Source organism: Acomys russatus, chromosome 18 (genome assembly GCF_903995435.1).
Source record: "Acomys russatus chromosome 18, mAcoRus1.1, whole genome shotgun sequence".
NCBI lineage: Eukaryota > Metazoa > Chordata > Mammalia > Rodentia > Muridae > Acomys > Acomys russatus.
This window is the reverse complement of record NC_067154.1, coordinates 4,247,212-4,268,059: the sequence shown is the minus strand read 5'-3', so window position 1 is coordinate 4,268,059 and position 20,848 is coordinate 4,247,212. Positions and strand designations below refer to the sequence as shown.

General features: G+C 45.7%; 1 protein-coding gene across 1 annotated transcript in view; it reads left to right on the top strand.

Moving 5' to 3' along the window:
- Positions 1 to 17,733: 17,733 nt before the first annotated feature.
- Sgcg (sarcoglycan gamma) overlaps positions 17,734 to 20,848 on the top strand; it is a 45,154-nt gene continuing 42,039 nt past the window's right edge. Inside the window, exon 1 of the mRNA XM_051160661.1 lies at positions 17,734 to 17,929. The gene's annotated coding sequence lies outside the window, so the exon portion shown is untranslated. The remainder of the gene's footprint in view (positions 17,930 to 20,848) is intronic.

The window sequence follows — 20,848 nt, the reverse complement described above, 5'->3', positions numbered from 1 at the left end:
TTTGGGATCTTTTTCCCTCCAGGTATGTCTGTGCATCACTTGTGTGCCTGGTACCCTGGAGGCCAGAAGAGGGCATCAGATCCCCAGGAACTGGAGTTAGAGACAATTGTGAGCAGCCATGTGGGTGCTGGGACTCAAACCTGGGTCTTCTGGAACAGCCACCGGTGTTCTCAGCCACTGAGCCATTGCTCAGCTCCAAGTAATTACTTAAAAGAGCGGTCAGGGCAACCGTGTGTTTGGCACAATTGTGATAGAGAGGCGGTCCGCCTTTCCGTTTTATTACAAGAGAAACATTTCAAATGCCTCCAGCAGCATTTTTTTCCCCGTATGGAATTATAAAGCTCACTAGCACGCCCCTTCCAGCAATGTGTGTGATGATCAGTATCTGTAGCATGTTCTTGGAACATCTTCCCACACCCAGGCTGTTTCACAGGAAACTGCTAACAGCACGCTGCCGTCCCGTGGTGCCCCGAACGTGTGTGTCATGGGCAAATAAACAACACAGTCGGGCGCTAATCACAGCTCACAGCATCCCGGCATGCCTTGATAAAATTACAATAAAATAGATTCTTCAAACTACTGGATGAGCAACCAAGCCTTTGTTACTGTCGCCACACATGCCAGAGGGCGTCTCCTGGTGGCTAGTCACCGACCTCGCAGTGCCGGATGTGGAGTTTTGGAGAGACTAGCTTGGGGGAAAGGCTGCCAAAGAAGTCGCTCCTGCATCTGGGCCCCTAAGACGCAGATAACTAGAAAATTCGTGCAATGAGTCATTGCACAGGGTCGAGATGGGACCACCGATGGCTCCGCATCCTCCCTTCAAGCCCTCAAGTTGAGCCGCCGCGGGGACCTCAAAAGCAGTGGGAGGCCTGATGTCCCCACACTAGGAGCTGAGGAGCCAGGCAGCGCGCGCGACCCAGAGAGGAGACTCAGTGTACAGGCAGGAACTCGCGAGGGGCGTGGCGGGAGTGGAAGGTGTAGGACATCAGATACTAGGTCCCCTGCTTGGGTAGCGGGGAATGCGGAGTTGCTGGAGGGAGGCGTAGCGATGGACCTGGAGGAAGCCCTTGGCTTCTTGACGTAGGAGAAGCGCTGGGGACATCTGCAAGGGCCACGCAGTATCGATGTGGAGAAGTCGCAGGGTGGAGGGGGTCGTCACGGGCGGGGCGCAAGAGGGGTAGTGTGCACTGCTGGGACTTGGAGCTTGGAGATCAGAAAAAGAGTGATGGGTCCCGCTACCGACTTGTGACGAGGACTGGGTTCCCAGAGTGTGCAGCGACCCCCATCTCCCCCGCCCTGGAGAAGCCGTGCCCCAGAACACCCGGGATGTGCTCGCCCGCGTCAGGGGCTGCTCTCCTTGGAGCAGAGTTGCTAATTCCGATGTTGAGTAAGGAGGAGCCAGCCAAGGAGTAAGAAAGAGTCTGTGTCTGGAATGCAGGGGAATCAGGGGCTGTTTGCACTCCAGACCCCCAAAGCGCAACAGCATAAAGAGAACGGCCACTATCCGTTGCTCAGCACAAACTGCTCTCTTCTCCAGCCTCCTAACCAAGGTCACCAAGGTAAGGCTCCCAGTCAGCCACTAGCCTTGCCCAACACCTCCCGTCTCTTTCAGGTTTTGCCTCCCTGCCGCCTGCCTCATCTCCGTGCTAACACAGCCATCTCCTCTACGAGGCCAGGGAGGACTGAGGACAGGTAGGTGTTAGCCTTGCTTTGCCTAAAAGACTGCTGTCCAAGGAACACTCCGAGACAAGACTTAACTCCGTGTGAGTGCTGTGTAGTGTGGGAGGATGGCAGGGAATCTGTTCTCTGTGTGGGTTTTACAAAGGAGCCCACAGTAACTTTGAGTAAGCAGAGAATCTTCACTAATCACAAAGGTCCGGGGAGGTTTGCTTTGGGGTCTTGGAAAGAAACCAGTGTCCCCAAAGCGCGGGTGGCTAGTGCCATCTCAGACTTAATAACGTCTCCCAGCCATGCTCAATTACCTTGGAAGTTTGGTGTTTATGTAATTTGCATGTTCCTTTAGGAAATGCTGCTTCTAAAATCCTATTGGATAGACATCCCGATGCTTACAAGCATTAGTGCGATCTCTATCTGAGAAACAACCACTCCTCAAGTGATATTGTAAGTCAGGCTCCCATAGCGAGGACTGTGCTCTGCATATCCAGTGCTCTGTCCTGATGAGCCTGGTGTTCCTAAAAGAAGAGAAACCTGTAAAACCGGGGGTTGGGGTGGGGGGGAGGGGGGTGGGGGAGGGGAGGGGACGGAACGACAGACTGTATCTCTGGCAGACTGTGTGGCTGTTTCTCCCTGAACACGCTGTGATAAAACTGTCAACAATACTGTGCACTGTCTCTCCAAAGACAGACACTCATGCTGAAGTCCCGATGGGACAGTTAACCGAACCGCTCAGTCAGGCATGGCAGCTTCATTTTATAACAGTGTCCTCTAAGTGCTGCGACTGGCTGAGAGGCATGGCCCCCACAAGAGTGAGAACACCTGTCACCTTTGCAAATCGCACAGTTGGCATCAGGTATTTCGAATTCCCTAAGTGTTCTTTTCGCGTTAAGTGGTTGTGCTGCAGGATACGGGTTGGGAGGTGCTACCCACAAATCCAAACACATACAGAGAGGGTTCAAATCACCCTTGTCTTCTGTGAGATAAACTCTGACCTCAGGGGGAAAAAGAAAGGACAGTCATGGTGGCCCACTGAGGGAACTGACCAGAAGTCCACAAGTCCACAGCTGACTGGGGGTGGGGGGCAGAAGGAAACTTTTGTGTTTACCAAAACCTTTGCTTTTTATAAAACTAACAAAATACGATCCAGAGAACACGAGGCTGGCAAATTTACTCTTTTTAAGAGGAAAATTTAGGTAATTATGGTCAGAAGAATATTTAAAACCATTCAGTTCACACACATAGGTACATTATACATCCTCCTGAAGCTGAAATTATGGGATGGGAACCCAATAGAGCATGGTTGGTGGTGGTACAGGGTGTGGTTGTTGTTGGTGGTACAGGGTGTGGTTGGTGGTGGTACAGGGCGTGGTTGGTGGTGGTACAAAGCATGCTTTCTCTCCACTATCCCCAGTTTGAAGGACTCCCAAATGTCACTTTTCTGAATGTGTCACCTAAATCAGGAAGTGAAATTCCTGCATTCCAACGTGTGTTTTGTTGTATCATTTTGTTTTTGTGAAGGAAATACCCCACTGAACTAGGAGACAGGGAAAAACTCAGTGGTTCTCCACTGCTTACGCCCACAGGCCCCCTTCAAGTCCGTAGCACCCATAGAGCTATACGGCCTGCCAGAAGAGCTGGGACCGAATTCCTAACTTGGGAGCCACCATACCTGGCTGATCCCTTTCCTAAGATTAACAATCCATTCTCAGGTCAGTATGTGACCTGAGAAAAGAGAATACAGCAAATATGGAAAGTTTACAGAAATCATGCTTTGTCCACACGCTGGGGTTGAAATGGGGTGTCTCAGTGCTGAGCAGCCCCTCTGGGAACTGAGGCCAAATTAAACATTAACCTAATTGAAAACAACTGAAAGAACTGCTGAGCTCTCCCGTCCTCCTGCTGGGCCGGGTGCTCTTGACCGGCAGTGAGCACACTTTAGTTCCTTCCTGGGGGGGGGGGTGGTAAGACGGCTGACTCAATTTCTCTGAAAATATTTATTGTTTATTATTGTTATTATTATTATTATTATTATTATTATTATTATTATTATTATGTGTGTAATATGTATGTAACATGCATGTGGGGAAAAGGAGTGTACATGCCCACGTTAAAGGAAAACTTTCAGGAGTCTGGTCTCAGTTTCACCTTTGCTTGGGTTCTAGCGATTAATTCATATCACGCACGTTTCCCACAGAGCCATCTCATTGGTCCCTTGACTCCGTCCTCTTTACAACACCCCTCCCCCCGCCCCCACCTTGCCCCAAATGATCCAGTGTAAATGTCCAATCAATTAATTCCCAGATGACTTCCCGCTCGTGTGCAGGGAAGCCTCATGCCTTTCGCTCCAGTCCCACACTCCCTGAAAGGAAAGACACTGTTTAGGTCACATGGCCTCAGCTTCTGCCTGAAGCCAGGTAACGTGGCTCTTTCATTTCATCCGCCTGCCCCCCCCCCGCACCTTACCCCCCCCCACCCCCCCACACCCTGGGCATTGGGTCCCTGCGTAATACCCAGGAGGCTGTGTCAGAGCCCACGGTCAGTTGCAGAGCTGGTACAAACCATCCTTCATGTTGCAGCATCCTAGACAAATGGCATTTTTTCTGGTAATCCATCTGAATCAGGAGAAAAGAAAGCCTTCCTTCCATTCAGAGAGCACAACAGGGTGGAAGGGATGGCTGAGTGGAGAAAGGGCTTACAGCCAACCTGATGGTCAGTGTGTGGTCCCCGGGACTCTCATTCACAAGGGGAAGGAAAGGAATCACTCATGCAAGCTGTGCTCCGACCTCCACACACCTGAGGTTAGAGATCATCTCATAGATGGCAATGGTGGTTCAGACTCTTCTCTGCGTGTGTAAATGCCACACAGGGGTTAGGGTTGTGTGTGGCACCCACTAACCACTGAGTCTAATGAACATAATCATTTAAGGTGAAAAGAACTCAGGCCTCAGGGAGTTTAGAGTATGAGACTGCAGAATGTCTGGTGGAGTTGGAGGCAGGGGTTTGGATGCATCCCCGAGGGCAATTCTTCATGACTCAGCTTCCAGCACCCTCTGCCCACCTCTTCCTGCGCCCTCTCTGTGTTGCATTCTGCGCCCTCTCCGGGTTACACTCTGCGCCCTCTCCGTGTTACAATCTGTATGAGAGGATAGTGTGACCCGAAGCGCCTGTTTATGAATTAGCTCAGGATTAGGTGTGCAAATGAGAAGTGCATAGGGAGAAATGCTCTCTAGACAAGCAACTAGCTGACTGAAGACAGAAAATGGAAAGACTGCTGCAGATCGAGTATCCCTTGTTCACAGAGAGGGGGACCAGAATAGTTTCAGGCTCTTTTTAGGGGGTATGATTGGGACATTCGCATATGCACAGAGATGTCTTGAGGATGAGACCCAAGTCTAAACATGAAATTCATTTACACACACACACACACACACACACACACACACAGAGAGAGAGAGAGAGAGAGAGAGAGAGAGAGAGAGAGAGAGAGAGAGAGAGAGAGAGAGAGAGAGAACCTACAGGTGACTTCATACACTATTCTAAGTTACCTTGTGCATGAAACCGAGTTTGCATGTTGTGTTGCTCGGCTTTGCATCCCTGTAACACTTGAGATATCTTACTATAGTGGGGAAGGTTTATTTCGGCTCAGAGTTGCTGACTATGGGAGCGTGTGACAGGAAGCTGCTCAGTTTGTGGTGGCTGGGAAGCAAAAGGGGAGGAGTGCTTGGGGTCCCACTATTGCAATGTGTTCACAGTGGCCTAACCTCCCTCTTACAGGGTTTGTCACCTAACAGTTCTGCCATCTTCCCATAGCAACAAGCTAAAGACCAGGCTCCCAACGTGTAGGCTCAGGGGCTATGCAGGATGCAAACCAGAGCAGACACAATGCCCATGAGATGCCAGACTTATGGCATTATAACAACACTAAAAAGTTTTGCATTTTGGGGCATTACAGATTTCAGATGTTTGGATTACAGATGTTGAACCTATATCAACCCACTGATGGGCAGCGTAAATCAATCTGTTTGGGGCCATTTTCATGAATATTTGTTATAAAATCATAATCAATATAAATTAGTAAAACATTGAAACATTTGAGGAAGAACATTTTAAGACAGGTTTTGAAAAGTGAAAGGGCATACACGAAGGGATATTATGTCACTGTCTGCAAGCCAGTTTCTGAGCAAATAACAAGTGCTTATATCTCCTGAGAAAAATACCAAGATGGAGAACAGAACCAAACTGTGGTTGTTGATGAATGTTGGCTTTTTAATGCAAAAAAAGGACTTCTTTAAAAACATTAACAGGGGGCTGGAGAGATGGCTCAGTGGTTAAGAGCACCACCTGCTCTTCCAAAGGTCCTGAGTTCAATTCCCAGCAACCACATGGTGGCTTACGACCATCCATAATGTAACCTGGTGCCCTCTTCTGGCCTGCAGGTAAACAAGCAGACAACACTGTATACATAATAATAAAATAAATCTTAAAAAAAAAAACATTAATAGTCAGATTTTTACTTTTAATATGACATAAACAGGAAAATACTTGGAACTATGTTCCTTTTGGTGTATAGTTTGGATCCCAATAACTGACTGCGTTCTGGAGGTTTGTTGGCAAATCTGAAACTATCTCTCAGAAACCAGTCACAGTTGGCTGTGTTCTGGGGCTGTTTTGAGACAGTTTGATACTAACGTGGCTGGGTAGCAGCACTTATTCTCTGGTGTTCCATGGAGCATGGACCTTATTCATGGTACCATTTCTGCCCTTAATGCCAAGAATACATCAAAACACGTCACACTCAGGTTTGGCTCAGAGAATAGGTATCTTTCCTGAGAAACACAACTGAGATGAGGCCAAAGATAGAAAACTCGTGAAGTTCTGGGGAGAGGAGGCAGCCACACAGGTCTACCTGGAAAACTTGCCCCTATCACCCCAAAAGAGAAATTGTACCCTGCATCAACTTGAAACCACCAGTGACCATTAAAAAAAAATTTGTTTCTTGGGAGTAGGCTTCAAAGGTGTCACTCTGGGAATTTAGAACAGATGCTACATTCTATCAATTGAAAACCAAGGTTAAAATTGACAAAGCCTTCAGCCACCCTCATGGGCACGAGGGGGGAACTGAGGAGAATGCTTTCGCCAAGAGAGCAATTCTTTGTCCAGGATTGAAGACAGAAGGAGACAGAGAGGAATCCGCACCTGAGAGTCTGGTGCACAGGGGGTATAAATGGCCACCTGCATTTTCACTCTCAGCTCTGTGCTGTATCTCGGGCTTTCCCTGGAGGTAAAGTTGTTGTTTCTGTACGTTGAAGCCGATGCTTATGTGTCCCAAATGCATGTGTTGAAACAGGCTCCTTCCGTCCTGTGCTACAGCTGGACGGCTGGGCCTCGAGGTGGCACTCAGGCCACGAGGGTAGATCCTTCTGGAAGAAGAGCACCCTGATTAAAGGCACCAGAGGAACCCCCTTGGACCTTTTGCTCTGTCTCAACAAGCAGTGAGTACCCACCTTTCTAGCCAGAACCCCACCATGCTGACATCTTGCTCTTAGCTATCAGGACTATGTTTACAGATCACCCAGCCTCAGGCACCTAAAATTGTGTGAAAAACCAGAATTCTTACAGGAGAAAAACAAAATCCAGAAAAGAGCACCCAGCATAGTTGTTAACATAGCTTAGCTAAACACCCTGCAACCCCTTTCACTTCTGCGATGAAACACGGGTCGGCAGCTTCCAGCAAGGACCCCATCGACTTCCGGAAACCATTCAAAAGCAACAGGGGAAACAAACTCAATAAAGCAAAGCTGAAGAAATACTAGAGTTTGGGTGGGTATGTGTGCAAGGAGAGCCAAAGGGCCCGCGACAGGTTCCAAAGATGGCGGCCGATGCCCTTCACAGGGAAAGGGCACGTCCTGCCCAGTGTGGGGTCTCAATGGCTGCGACATGGAACCCGGCATGACGTTCAGGAGCGGACTGCAGCCTGCCAAGGAGGTAGCAAAGGAGGAACCACACAGAGATTCCATCTGTCCGCAGGGCGCTCTGGCAGCGACAGGGAAACCACCCGTCAAAGAAGACGAGACACAGCCAATAAGAGAAGTGAGAGGTGGCAAAGGCAAAAAGTCAGGCTGTGGAGAAAATTCCAGTCGGACCATAATATATTCCTCCCTGGCACAAAGCTAAAAACAGCTGATGGCGGCGGGGCACCACTCTGGAGGAGAAGGGGTCCTAGGAAAGACGAACAATCTTCCCTGACAGAGGAGAGCCTTTTGGCTTTGATATCTCAGGTTAACGCTGGGATAAACCTGCTCTTTCGCAGGCGCAGCAGTGTGTCACCGCAGTGACTGAGGACCCGGTCTGACCCTTAGAACAACTAGAAGACTTTAAAGAACAAAGAACAGGGTGGGTGGTGGGGTGGGGTGGAGCGGGGGTGGAGGCGGAGCAGGGGGCGGGGCTGCATCAATATGAAGCAACAGTGTGGCTGGTGGAATTGCGGGCAGGGTTTTTTGATGTATCTCCAATGGTGACTCCAGCATTTTTCATGACTCAGCTCCGAGGTCCCTCTGCCCCTCTCTGCCCTCCCCTCCCTACGCCACCACCTGTATTAGTGGAAGGGCCTTCTTGTCCCTGAGCTGTCACCTCTTGCCTAAATCACACCTTGCTTGTCCAACTCTTTTCTCAAGACTGAGTTTTAGAGCAGTTTTGGGGGCCACAGCAAAACTGACTAGAAGGCACAGAGCTATCCTATACGCCGCCTTCTTTAAACATGTGAAAGCCTCCCTCCTCTCCTCCACTGTCCACATCCTGCGCCCCCAGAGTGTGTCACATGCGCTTCAATCCACGAACCTGTGACGACAAATTACCCATAATCCACACCGGAGTTCCTCCTTTATGCTGTACATGCTATGGACTCTGAAAACCACAAAATGATGTATGTAACTTAAACAGAAGTTTCTCGGCCCAGCAGTCTTCTGGACTCTCTGTACTAGCCCCTCTCCCCCGACAATGAAGTTTTGTTAATCGAAATGCCAGGACTGGAACTCCACACCACACAGCCGCTTAAGCTCAGCGTCTTTTCCTTGTTATGTACATTGAAGTCCTTGACGCCGGTCACATGAATGAGGCGCCTTGTTGGATGTGTCTGTAAAGACGGTTCCAGATGGTGTTAACTGAGGCGGGGAGGACCTGCCCTGACTGTGGGATCTGATATCCCGTGGCTGGGCTCCCAACCTGAATAAAAGGAAAATGAGAAATCCAGCTGAGCACCAGAATCCCTATTTTCTCCAGCTTCTGATCTGACCAGATGTTAGCAAGGCCCCTGCCACCTCAAGCTTTTCCCACCTGCCAGCACGCCTTCCTGAATAGAATGGACTGTATCCCCTCAGACTGTGAGCTACACTGAATCTTACTCTCTGAGGTTTGTCTATCAGATATTTTGTCATGGTCATAACAAAAGTAGGTAATATAGCGTCATAGCTCCTGTCTTTTTAGTGCTGAGTAATATTCCATTGTCTGTATATACCACAGTTCGTATCTCCACCCATGGGAGGAAAATCAATTGCTCCCAAGTTTTGGTAATAGTGAGTAAGACTATTATGAGTAAATACCCATATGTGGGTTTTCATGTAGTAACAAGTTCTCAACTCTTCAAGGTACATGATAGGAACTTAGTTGCTAGGGTGGGTGACATGAGACCATGTTTAATTTTATAGGAATCAATATCTTCCAAGGTGACTGTATGATTTTTGCATTTCCACCGTGTTAGCGGACACTCCTGCTGCCGTGCACCATGCCCAGCATTTGGTGCTGTCCACGTGTTGACCTTGTTCTTCCAAATGTGTTGCTGACATTATTGCTCCAATTTGCACTAAGATTTGGTGTAGAACATCCTTTTGTGTGCTTATTCGTTTTCTGTATGTCTTATTCTTAGAGATGTCTGTTTCAATCTTTGGCCAGACTTTCAGTGGGTGTCTGTTTCTCTTTGTTGAGTAGAGTTGCATGAGTGCTTTTGGTGCGTTCTTGTCAGCTGTCCTCAGACATTTTCTCCAGATGGCTCACTTACTTCTCATCCTTTCAGCCATCTTTTGTGGAGATGAAAATCTTGGTTTTGATGGCGCCCTGTTTATTGCAGAGGTTCTTCATCATGGTGAGCCTTTGCTGTTGTGTCTAAAAGCTCACTGTCAAACCCAAGACCATCTAGATTATAGCTTTGCATCTTACAATTATATTTATAATCCATTTTGAATTAATTTTGTGAAGAATGTAAATTCTGTGATTAAATTCTTTTTTTTTCATGCAGATGTTCAGTTGCCCCAATATCATTTGCTGAAAAGACAAAATTAGCTTCATTGTGTTGCCTTCACGCCTTTGTAAAAATTCTAACTGGGTTCATGTGAGTCTATTTCTAGTCTTTCTATTACTTTCTCTCTCTCTTGGTCACCTTTGATTTTACTGAGATGCACTCAAGGTCAGAGATCCTTTCCTCAGCCATGTCCCATCTATAAATAAGTCTATTGCATCGTTCTCATGTCTGTCGCAGCTTCTTTTGCCTCTTCCTTTGTTATTGTTATTTCTTTGAGTTTTCATCTCTGCTTACATTGCCTGCCTTGCAGGTTGCCTGTCTTGTTTGTTACATCCCACAGAATGCTCTCTCAGCCAGGCTTCTCCAGAGAAACAGAACTGATATAATGAATAAACACGCATGCAAATGTATGCACACACACAACATGTATATGCACACATGCACGCACACGTGCACATGCATACGTGCACACATGCAAACACACGTGTGCATGCACACAAGCACACACATGCACATGTGTGTATGCTGTATTTACAAGTCTTCCAGCCCTCTCTTCCCTTTCCCTTCTTGTGTCCCCCATCAAATTCATAACCTTTTTATCCTTTAATTATCATTGTTATGCATATGTACATATAAGTGTAACATAATGTATTCGTTTAGTGCTGCTCACAGGTCCATGTTTTAGGGCTGATCACTTGAGATCAATAACCTCTCAGGGGATGCACGCCTGGAAAACACTTATTCTCCCTCCCCCTGCAGCAGTTCACTGTAGCTTTTCATCTATGGGTGGAGCTGTGACATTTCCCCCATCTCTATCAGCATGTTAATGGAGTTTGTTGCTATGTAGGCATTATTTAAGTGATCATGTCGTTAAGAGTTCATGGGTTCAGCGTCCTTGTCCTATATAGAAGACAAAGTCTTGCAGTAAACACCCTGGCCCTCTGGCTCATCAACCTTTATGCCACCTCTTCTGTGGTGCTCACTGAGCCTGGGTGTAGAGCGTTTGCTCTAGGTGTATCAGTTGGGGCGGGGCACCCGTGGTCAGCTGTTCTCTGCATTTTGGCCAGTAGCAACTTTCTGTAATAGTCCCTGTTTGCTGTACAAAGAGGCTCCTTTGGTGAGAGATGAAGGTTGCCCTTATCTCTAAGATTGTCACTATGAAGAATTATCTTTTTTCATATTGAAATATGAAAATGTTCATATGTTTTGTCTGTTTTCCCCAGCTGGAAGAGAAGCTTGTCACGAGCAGAGAGTTCCATATCTGTTCTGGTACCTGAGCATTCTAGGTTTACCTAGTAGCTCTTTTTTCTTTTTTTCTATTGTGTTCATTTATAACATTAAAATCATTTTATTACCTTTTAAGAATCTTACATGTTTTTTTTTTTAACCTAGTAATTCTTACTGGGAAATCAGCAGCAGTAAGAACCCCAGCGAAGTCCTAGTGGCGCTGCCATGTAGGTGACTCATATAGTGCAGAACATCCCAGCCCCTAAGGCACACAGTCCTGATTGTGGGGCCTTGGTGCCATTACTGTTAGTCCCAGGCACAACAGCGAGCCCTTCTACACAGGCTGCCCTTTTGTTGAAATTGTCCATTACAAAGTTTAGTGTTTGACACCATGCCCTTTCATGGGTCATAAATATGGTGTGCCTAGATCAACAGTCCTCAGGTTTTTACGTTTCCTTTTAATTGTTCCTGTGCTGGCTAATTGTACGTCAGCTTGGCACAGGCCAGAGGCATTTTTGGAAAAGGAAACCAACTGATAAAATGTCTTTTCCTAGTAAACTGTCCTTTGGTCAAGACCACGGAGTATTTTCTTGATTGATGATTGGTGTGGGAGGGTTCACGTCGCTGTGGATGGAAACACTCTTGGGCAGGTGGTCCTGGGTTCTATAAGAAAGCAAGATGAGCAAGCCATGAGGCCCAGGCCAGGTTTCAGTCTCTGTTTTGACTTCCTTTAATCATGGACTGGGACAAGTTGATTTCGGTCAAGGTGTATTGTCACAGCAATACTAACCCTAACCAAGATACTTCCTTTCCAGCTTAAAAACAAACAAACTATATTTTGTGACCATTTGCTTATTGTGAGAGGATCACACACATTAACTGAAATGACTTCAGTTGAACGATATAAGATGTGGCCAAGTGGCAGATGGTAGTGCCACTGCTAGGAAAAAAAAATGTTTGAAAGGAAGTGAGAAAAGTTTGTGAAGTGGTGGCTGAGGCTTGCAAGATGGCGGACGGGAGGGTCTAAAGCAGTGGCTCTCAGCTTTCCTGATGCTGCGACCCTTTAATACAGTTCCTCACGTTGTGGTGATCCCCAACCATAAAATTATTTTGTTGCTACTTCATGACTTGGGAAGGGAGACCCAGCGAGGAGTTGTCCACAATGGGCTGGCCTGTGAACATGCTTGTGGGTATTGTCTTAATAATTGTCTTAATAATAATGTGGGAAGGCCCATTCCACTATGGGTGGCACCATTCCCTGGGCAGGGTTCCTGAACTTTATAAAAGCAGGGAAATCTAGGTGAGTCCAAGCAAGTGAGACTATATGTATTTCTTTCTTTCTGCCCTCTGTGGCTACACCATGACTGGCTGCTTCAAGTTCCCATTGCTTTGCTCCACATAATGAACAGAAAACTGAAATTGTGAGCTAAAATAAACTCTTTCCCACATAAATTGCCCTTTTTTCCTTTCAGAACATCTTATCAAAACAACAGAAACCAATGGAGATAGCCCCGTAGATCGCTGTGCGTTCTCATCCCGTAGGCTGCCTCAAGTTATGACTCTACTTGTCTTCCACACTAGACTGTATGGGTCATATAGTTTCATTTAACAGAGATTGTGTGGACTAGTGGGCTAAGGAGAGGTCAGCGTGAGATCCAGGTAATAATGAGAGAGGCACATGTCTTAAAAAGCTGGTGCCATATCTTCTAGACTCTCTGAGGGCTTTAAGAAGATACGTGATGTGGGATGAAGGGCTGGCTCCATGAGAAAGCCCGCCCCCCCGACTTCCCGCAACCCCCCCGCTCCAGCAGTGGCGAGACCTGGAAGAACGGAACAGATAAACGAGCAAGATCAAGGTCTCATGCAATGGCCAGCTTTATTCAGAACATCAGACAATTTGTACACTGAGAGTTAAGAAGAATCACATGAAAAAAAAAGTATACAACCACAAGGACAAGCCACACGTGGCAAAAACATGTTTTTCCATAGAGGCATAAACATATAATTGAATAACCCCAGCAAGCAATAATGAATGATGTGAAGTCAACTCACTCTTATTCATTACATTTGGGAGGAGCACAAAAACACATTCCAATCTCTGGCTTCTACATGCATGTGCATATATGTGCATGGACATCCAATGACACACATGTATATACTCAGGAATATGTACATCTCTCTCTCTCTCTCTCTCACTCTCACACACACACACACACACACACACGCATTGCAGGCTGTGATAATTTCAACCTATGATGGCCGGCACATCCACAATGGGGTAGCATCGCCACTTCAGTTCATTGCAAGGTCAGGCTGCAGGGTCAAAATAGACCTCTAAACTTGTGTTCAGCTGTCGAGGAGAAAGAGCAGGACGGGGTCCAATTGAACTAATGGTTGGTGGGTACCCGGCAGGTTAGACAGGCAGACAGAAGGACAATTCAAGTAGGCCACATCAATTGTGGCAACTAAGCCAAAATGACCTGAGCAGTGCGGTATTCTCTGTGTTTGGTCATTAGTGCACACACCTACTGGTGCAATGACAGGTCAGTGAGGTCATCACAATGGTGATGATGCAAGGTGATGTGTTAGTTCTGGTTTGTATTGCTATAAAGAGACACAGTGACCATGACAACTCTATTTGTTTGTTTTTGAGACAGGATTTCCTTCTTTAGTCTTGGCTGTCTTGGAGCTCACTCTGTAGACCAGGCTGATCTCAAACTCACAGAGATCTGCCTGCCTCTGCCGCCTGAGTGTTGGGATTAAAGGCATGTGCCACCGTCGCCCAATGACCATGGCATTCATATAAGGGAAAGCATTTAATTGGGGTTGGCTCACACTTTCAGAGGCTTGCTCCATTATCTTCGTGGTGGGAAGTGTGGTGGCACATGTGCAGACACGGTGCTGGAGAAGGAGCTGAGAGTTCTACACCTTGATCCGCAGGCAGCAGAAGGAGACTGAGGGCCACTAAGCCTGCCTTGAGCTTCTGAGGTTTCAGCCTGCCCCCAGTGACACACTTCCTCCAGCCAAGCTGCACTTGTTTCAACAAGGCCACATCTCCTAATGGTGTCACTCCCTATGGACCTACGGGGGCCATTTTATTCAAACCACCACAAACGTCTTCCTCTTTAGGGAACCAGGATGAGAGAATTGGACCCTTTGCTCAGCCTGATGTGCTAAGTCCTCTGGCTTGTTTTTTCCTGGTATGATTTTAATATGCCATGGACTCCTATAGTCTCAATTCACCATGGTAAATAGTTGGGCGGCACCCTCTCTACTTCCTGAAGTCAATCACTGTTTGTGCTGCATGGGTGTGGTCGGGGGGATGGTGCTGTTCATGTGTCCATCCAGCTGTGGAGCCATCCTCTGTTCTCAAGGTAGACCCAAAGCTGTTCTTGGAGCAAGAGTCTCTCAGCCTAAAACAAAACAAAACAAAACACTGTTTTATACATTATGGAATAACTTAGGGCAGGGCAGAACCTGCTCTCAATACCACCTCCAACCTGATAGGGATGTAAGGTAGGTAAGTAGGTGGGTAGATAGATAGATGGATAGATGGATGACAGATAATAGATAGATGCCTATAGATAGATGATAAATGGATGGATGAATGCATAGATAGGTAGATAGATGGATGGATGACAGATAATAGATAGATAGATAGATAGATAGATAGATAGATAGATAATAAATGGATGGATTGATGGATAGATAGGTAGATGGCTGGGTAGATAGATAACAGACGATAGACAAACAGACAGACAGATAGATGGTGATAGATGATAAATGGTTGGATGAGTGGATAGATAAGTAGATAGTTGGATAGATAGATAACAGATTAGATAGATAGATAGATAGATAGATAGATAGAGAGATGATAGATGATAGATGCTACTTTCCTAAAAGTCAAAAGATAGCACTTTATATACCTAGTAATGAGAATCAGGACTGTCATGTAGTGTCCTCTATATACTTATCAAGATGAATTGGGACAGTGTGTGTATTTGCACATAATCAAACCATATTAGGAAACCAGGCCCAAGAACTTGTTGAACCCGGCCAATTGAGGAAAGGGTAGAACACCTTTCCCGGGAAGGTGATGGTGTTGGCCCCTGTCACCTGATCACCCGGTGTGAGCATCCAGAGACCAAGAGGCAGAGAACTTCCCACTGTCCTAGGGACTCAGTGCAGCTGAGTGTCTGCTGTTGAGCTGTTGACACAGCCTACTTGCGTTGCCATTTGTCTGTCAGTCCATCTGTTCATGTGGATCTGGACCTATCCTTCACCTCTTCAGCCTATACACACACACACACACACACACACACACACACACACACATATAACACACACACACACACACACACACTTTGCTTCTGTTTGCCATGATCAGCTCTTACCCAGTTGCACCAGTGTCTTCTGGGGAGCTGGTATCTGACTGCTGTAGCTACAGAACCTTCTTCCTCATCTCTGTCAGCCCCCCAGTTCTGCCTCAGCCCCCTCTGAAGCTCCACTCTGCAGTGGCCTGTTTTAACACGTTATAGCCATTCTGTAGTGTATGTGTGTGTGTGGGGGGGAGTGTGTAGGAGAGGTTACTGTGTGGTGCAGAAGGTGTGGCCTGAAATTTAACATTAATAATTAAGACTGGGAAAAGTTAACTGTACTTGGCTCAGCTGGCTGTCAAGGAAATTGAGACTATTTCCCAAATTGAAGCCAATGAAACTGCCCTACCCTCAGAATTCACTGTTCTTCAGTAGCACGTAGAAAGACACAGGACGTAGCACACTCATGACAGAAGTCCATTTTCATCGGTCAGTTTGTGCCTTGATTTTGAGGATGTGGTGAGTGGCTGAATTTAAGTCCTCCCTGTGACGTCACTACCAACCCCTCACCCCTCACTGCCCATTCTCACTAGGGCTAGCCACGCTGCTGAGAAAACTTGAGAGATGGAGCAGACCTCTAGGCGCTGCAGTGGGGTGCAAGGACAGGGAAAAGGAGATGGCACAGCTAGATCACAGAAGTGTGACGGCCATGCATGAAAGACATGGGTATACAAATACCAAATAGGTATAGAACCACAGCACGCTTTCTAGTCTTTTCTACTCATGTCTCATTAACCGTGGAAGCTTGAGCACATTACTGGCCATAGAATAGAGCTACTTTAAGGCTGCATCTACCTTTAAAATGCTACGATTCCATTGAAAACGATATCATGTGTGAGTTTCAGACTTAAGCCAGACTTCCATTCCAAACATTGAAAATCTTGTTATAATAATTTCAGTTAACCCATAAAAATCAGAGCTATCTTTGAGTCATTCTCACCTGGAATACTGGATGTTGACATCGATAATATGAAATTATTGAGTGGGCAACATATATGCTTGACTGACATAAAAAGAAAGAAAAATCCCAATAAAAAGTGCATGGTCACAAAGTCAATTTACCCACCGATGAAAAGGCAGTGTTGAAACCGTTAAGTGTGTCACATTTCAATCAGAATATTGAGTTAGGACTTTCACTCTTGTATTTCTTCATCTTTCTGAAAGGTCAAGGTGGTACCATTGACAAATAAGTTAAGTATTTTCAATTCAGCACTGATTGCTAGACTCTGATTTTCAGTTTGAATTGTCAGAGTAGATACAACTGTGTGTAGAGGACCCATGAAAGTGGCCTAAGCTCCCTATAAATCTAAGATTAGTTGAAACTGTCCTGGTTTAATTTAAGGCCAGCAGCTGTCCCTGGGAGAGAAGCATCTGGTTTCAAACAGAGTTACAAAGTCACAAGGCAAATAAATAGAAAGTTGAGAGTCTCCCAAGAAGAAAGTTAAAATCAACCATGTGCACCCTTGCATCACTGTCCCTTCTATGCAAGGTTTGATGCTAAGACACAAACCTCTAAGTATATAAGTTAGTCCATTTTAATTCATGCTGTCAGACAGCATATAAATAACTCAAGATACAAGATTAATGATTCAAAAGGTTGATCTACTTGTGCCTGATAAAAGTTAAACCACCTAATTGCTTTTTAGATAAAGACACTTTAGCACCAGATGGTTACACTCACCTAACTCATTAAACTGATAGATTGTCTTCCTTCAAAAGAACTGTCATCATTTTAATATGTAGAGTTTATTTGCTGTCGGTTTCTTTTAGTAACCATAATGCAAGTTTCTTCTCTTCAAATAATAAAGTTTCTTACTTAGAATGGGGCTTAAGAATAGTGTTTTCCAAAGACAGGCTGTTTGTTAATGGATAGTTTCCTGTCTCTGGGTAAGAAAAAAAAGAACCCACAAAGCAGCGAGGCTGGAGTTCTGAGCGCTGCGTGCGAATTCTAAGCGATGCTGTGAGCATTGAGGTTAGAGCTCACCTCTTTCCTCTTGAGGGCAAAGCCTCTCAGCAAGAGGCGCAGGGTTTCCAGATCCGGGTGCTGGCTTTGCAGCAATGGTTGGGATTCTGTTTGGTTCTGTCGTTTGTTTGGCACACCCCCGAGGGTGAGGGCTGGAATTGGTTCCCAGTTTTAAGAGAGTCTGAACGATTGAAGTCAGCGGGTAAATTTAGATTCGCCTGTTGCTCGAGGAGGGCGGAAACCTGAGCCAAGGCAGCCTTTCTCCCGGGAGAAGACAGTGAACTTTGTGTCTGTCTCACCCTACACGAAATGCGAGCTTAAACCTTTCCACCTTCGCAGAGTTTGGGCCCTCACTGGGAGTCAATTCATCAGTGTGCTTTCTGAGTCGCTAAGGTAAGCCATCAGTTTCCACTTGGATTTTATATAGTCAGTACGTAACTTATACGTCAGATAGGTACAAGGTTTCTTGCTTATTATTGGTTAATAATCTAAAATAATGCTGAATAAATTGAATTTCTCAATTATATTTTAATTATTAACAAAGTCCGGTTTCCCTCTCACGACAAGTTGTCCGCTTGTCATGACGAAGTGACTGGATTATGGGATGTTGACTCTGATGGTTAATCAGAGAAGGTAATACTCTTTAAAACTATATTCAACTCCTCTCAAACCTTTCTGATAGGCTGTCTGAAGCTTCAGACTTTCTGGGTGGTTTTCTCAGCGACATTCATGGATGGAAGTGAGAATAAAGGTCAAGGTGCTTTGAAAAATTGAGACTACACCACACAAGAGCAAACTGTCAGGCTCCTGAACTGTTCTTTGACTGTTTCCCTCCCGAGATTTGGAGAAAAGAGAGTGGTAGGCTGTACGCACAGACAAAAGCCACCCTGTGGGGTAACTGTAAAGAGGAACTGTTTCTTTTGACTGAGGAAGTTGGGGTTGTTTCTTTGTGTTTCTAAGTTACTGTGTGGCAATTGGAAAACATGAGTTACTTTTAAGGGCAGGAAGGCCAGGGAAAGACCAGCTGGGCTGACTGAAAGATTTGCCCCCAGGACGGAGTCAGCCTGGGTTCATAGGAACTACAAAACAGTTCCTGCAAAACAGGCCTGTTTGCTCCTTGTTTCTTTTCTTGGAAATATCTAGACACACAGAGGTCCACTTTGGGAATTTCAAAACTAGTGGTTCAAGTGGAATTAATTTTGTGAGTTCTAGAATGGCCAAAGGGAAGTAGTGACATCTGAAGGCTTTCAAGTCCAAGTGCCCAAGTGACCATGACAAAGTGGCAGTTAAATACTGAAAACAGGACCTTTCTGTCTTGTCCTATAAAAATACACTTCCTGCGGCTTGAGGTACAGTTGTCTAGCATGTGTGAAGTCCTGGGCTCACAAAAAATAGGTAGATGATGACAGTGAATGAAGAAAAAAATAAAATAAAAAGAAAAGGACATGACTGCTCCTAGGTACAGTGGAAGAGAAGGTTTACTGTGGATAAAAGAGAGAACATAGCTAGAGGCAGAGTGGACATGACCCTGAACCAGCTGGGAGATGGGGAGGGGAAGGGAAGAGAGAGGAACCAAGTGCAGCAGCCAAGAGGCCAGTACAAAGGGGGTGGGCAACCAAAAGGTCTAGATTATACAGGGAAGAGCCTCAGAGGGAAGGGTAGCCCAGGCCCTGACCCAGAAAGGTTAGGATAGAGGGTGGGGTATGCCAGCCACACCCTGTAATGAGTGGGGACCGAGGGATGCTGGGAGAACCTGGCAGCCAGGTCCACTTTGATATATTAAATAAACACCTCAGCCTTTTGTTCTAGGTTTTAAACTAGATAGATAGATAGATAGATAGATAGATAGATAGATAGAAGACAGAATATATAAATTAAGCTAAGCTCCTTACAGAGTACAATATATTACTGTTCAGATTTTTCCAGAACCTTCTTTACATCACAGCATGACAAAATTAAAAGGCATCTGTAGGGGAAGAAATGACAAACGTGGGACCACAGAACTATAGGACCTTGCCATTGGGCCAGAGAAGCATAGAGCTATACAGTGTTGCTTGGGAGAACAGAGCAGATGAAAGTGGAGGGTGGTAGAAGATCGCGGTAAGGAAAGTCCTGAGTGAATGTGTTTTGTGTGATAAGGGCCCAGCCATGTCAAGGCCCACAATGCCTTAGACTCATGGGAAATGGGAGGGCCTTTCCAGGCCTAGGCTCAGAGGAATGGCAAAGTTTTGTCCCAATAGGCTCTGTGTCGGGAATGATACAGTGTGAAGAAAATATCCACCAAAGCTTTCTCTGCCTGCCCCTAACTTTTTTTTATTATTGAGATTAGCTAAGTCTGACTCCCCTTTCAGCTGTGTATAACAGCTCCCTGTTTGTCTGTATGTCCTAACGCCACCTCACTGTTCAGCTGTGTGCAACAACCAGTCCTCTGTTCAACTGTACATAGTTGACACACTAGATTTCTGGGGTGCTGTGACTTCTCCATCAACTCTTTTGTGTCCATGTGTCTGTCCTTTCTTCATTCTCTCATCACCCCAAGTCAGGGATTTGGGACCCAAGGACAAGACAGTAATGTGTGGCTTTATAAAACATGCCAGATTTCTTTCAGTTTCCTTAAAAACATCTAAGTCAGCTGGACTTTCAGGGTGACTGGTGCACACCGACACACATGCAAGCAAAACACAGATGCACATGAAAAATAAATAACTTCAGTAAGTTAGCATTGGAAAGTCTTTTCTTTTGATTAATACATTGTACATAGTTACACAGTAGGGTGTAAAATTTTATTATGTCTATGCATGAGATCACGACAATTAGCATATCTACTATCTTATATATTGATTACTTCTTTGTAGTGACAAGGCTCCAAATTCTAGCTTCTGGTTATTTTGAAACACATGATGCACTTTAAAAACTACATGTAATAATTTGCTTGTTGCTATGACCAAATATCAGACCAGAGGCAAAGGAAAGGCTTACTTTAGACTTTAGCTCATGGTTTGAAGCAATGCAGTTCATCATTGTGGAGAAAGCATGGCTGCAGGAACAGGGACAGCTGGTCAACCACTCTACTTGTATTCCCAGATTAGGGAAAGTGAGAGAGATGAATGCTGGTGCTTGATTGGTCTCCCACCCTTTATTCAGTCCAAGATCCAAGTACATAGGATGCTACATTCGGAGTGGACATTCTCCCAGTAAACTTCTCTAGAAATATTTTCACCCAAAGTTGTATCTCCTAGGTGATTCTAAATCCAGTCACCTTGACAATGAGGATTATTTTTAACCTACTGTGAGATAGGCCACAAGATGTTA